At 51.5% G+C, this 2,550-nt stretch overlaps 1 protein-coding gene across 3 annotated transcripts in view; it reads right to left on the bottom strand.

Moving 5' to 3' along the window:
* The window catches only part of DCUN1D4 (defective in cullin neddylation 1 domain containing 4), an 87,946-nt gene that overhangs the window by 84,711 nt on the left and 685 nt on the right, over nucleotides 1-2,550 (bottom strand). The gene's annotated exons all lie outside the window — the stretch shown is intronic.

Here is a 2,550-nt window from a genome sequence, read left to right as displayed (position 1 = left end):
ATAACTGTAATATTGCTACTGTTATGAATTGGGCGACCCCAAAGGGGTTGAGACCCATGGGTTGAGAACCGCTGGTTTAGCGGGTTGGGATGTAAAGGAGTAAACTGGGTATATAAAACATGCCTGTCCATTTAGATGAAGGAGGGGAAAAAAGGGGGGGGGGTTAAGTGACTAGCCTAATATTTTCTTCAAAAACAACATCTTGAACACAATTATAGCTTTTGTTTGTTCTTTGTAAACTACTTTGTGGGAGGGCAAATTCCAGGATTAAGGAAATGTTCTCAAATGGTCACATTCCATATTTACCTATTACAAGGGTTTCCTGAATATTTTACCACAAACTTAAGCAATATATAACAAATACAAATCTTTCCCCCACATCACCAATTTGGGGGGAAATGCCCAATTTTCAACCACTATGAACAAAAAACCCTATCAAGCATTCAAGTTCATTATATTCAGTATCCATAACCAGGTCTCCAAATTTTACCTCTTCTTGGTAAAATTTCCAATATTGAATTCCCTACTGGGCATTCCAGCATTTCTTTGGGTGGCTGTGCTCCTAATAGTGCTGACACATAGTGACCGTATACGGGGTTTCCAAGGCTGTAAAGATCTTCAGGAGAGCAGACAGCCTCATCTCTCTCCTAATGAGAGACTGGTGGGGTTTTGAACTGCACACCTTGTAGTTAGGCCATCGCCCGGCACCACAATAAAGAGGCAGAGAGAATTACAGCCTAAAGCTAAACCCCAAACCACCTAAAGTTCTCAAGGCCCTCTTTTTACAGTTTGCCTTCCTCCACTCTAGTCTCATTGCTTCCCAGGCTTCACGGAGCACAGAAAAGATACTCCTTTTGCCCACTCTCACGTTTTATGCTGGCTTTCTAAATGGAAACTCCAAATTCCAATAAAATGCCTCAAAGAGATTCACTCCCTTTCCATTGTCTTTCGGAAACTCTCCTTATCCTTGGACAATTCCAAACAGCTCAAAAAACAGAAACACAGTTGATAGTATCCTCACTGATCTCCATTTCCTTCCCAGATTTAGGTAAGACTGACCTTTTTAACTAAGTGCTTTGCAGTTGCCACAATCAATGCTCCATCCTAACACCTAACACCTGGCGGCTGGGTGTTAAGAGGGGTTAAGCAAAAAGGTTAGCAGTTCCAAGCCCAGAAGTACATAAGGTTAGGGGCCTTGAAAATCCTCAGAGGCAGTTCTACTCCTCTGGAGTCACTATCTTCACGGCAACTAACGACAAACGCTGCTTTGGATTATGTTGCACGTTGTGCTTCTACAAGCCATGTGCAGTACGGCACAGGTCTAAGCATTTTACTGGACAAATTAGTCCAACAACAGAGGAAAGCGATGAACTCAGGGATCAAAAACTCAGAAGTGAATACGCAGTCTGCACGTGGGTTGCCCTCCCCCCACCCCCAAAAGGCAGGTGCTCTGGTGAATGATCCACATGGACAGGAGCGCCTCCCGGGTGTGTGCTAAGGGGTCCAGGAATAAAACTAGTTAGCAGAAGTGGGAGACTCCGAGCAGCGCGCTGCATTCTGGGGCTCGTTTCCACAGTTACCCACGTGCACCCAACCCAACCGGAGCCCGGCGCGGCTCAGACTACAAGTCCCAGAATTCCGTGGAACCGCCTTTCCCCTTCAGACCCGGCGACTGGAGCAAGACACTGAAGGAAACCCCTAAAGCGCCCTTCTCGGGCTTCCAAGAGAGGTCGCGCCCCTCCTCCTCCACCATCCCCACACGCCCCAGCCCCGGCAAAGAGCGGGACCTCCAGGGCAGCCCTTTCAGCAGGCAGCGGCTCCCCCGAGTACCAGCCGCCACACCTGCGGGGCAGAAATGAGACAACTGCGTCACAGACTGCCAAATCTACAGTCCGCCAGGGACCCCGACACCCCCCTCTGCGCACATCCCACACCCAGCTTCCAGGGCCAGTCCCTCCAGGCTCCCGCCCCGGAAAACCAACAGCCCGCACCCCGCCCCGCCTCCTAGTCCCGCAGCCGGAGCCCCGTGTCAGTGCAGATTGCTACCCCCACCCTCCCCCAGCTCTGGGGAATCGTGGTCAGTGCCAACCTCAGGGCACCTCCCTGCCCCCTACTTCAGCCCCGCCCCCTCCTCGTCCCCACTACGCAGAGCCCAAGGACCAGGGCTTTATACGGTGGTTTGATGAAATCAGGGAGGCGAAGGAGAACCCCTCCCCCAAACAGCCAGGCATGCCTCCCCTCCCAGCCCGTGCAAGATCCAATCCAGAGATGACAGTCTTCCCGTGGTCCAGCCCCTTCCACCTTCTTCCTCTCCAACTAGCTTTTCACCCCACCGAGTATCCTCTGCCCCTGCCCCCATACTGCCACACAAAACTCTACCTCTCTTCTTCCTCCTCTATTAATTCAACCATTTCTTCTCTCCGTCTGCCCCATCTCATCTCCCCAACCTCTTCTCCGCCCCCCACCTCGCCTATTTGCCCGCCGGACTCCCCAACTGTCCCATCCCACCGCAATCCCTCCCACAGCTGGTGAGCCCGTTACATCAGCCCC

This window comes from Echinops telfairi, unplaced genomic scaffold (assembly GCF_000313985.2).
Source record: "Echinops telfairi isolate 266 unplaced genomic scaffold, ASM31398v2 ScPeMD7_7468;HRSCAF=8506_0, whole genome shotgun sequence".
Lineage (NCBI taxonomy): Eukaryota > Metazoa > Chordata > Mammalia > Afrosoricida > Tenrecidae > Echinops > Echinops telfairi.
Note: the sequence above shows the minus strand (reverse complement) of the source record. Positions and strands in the feature narration are given on the sequence as shown.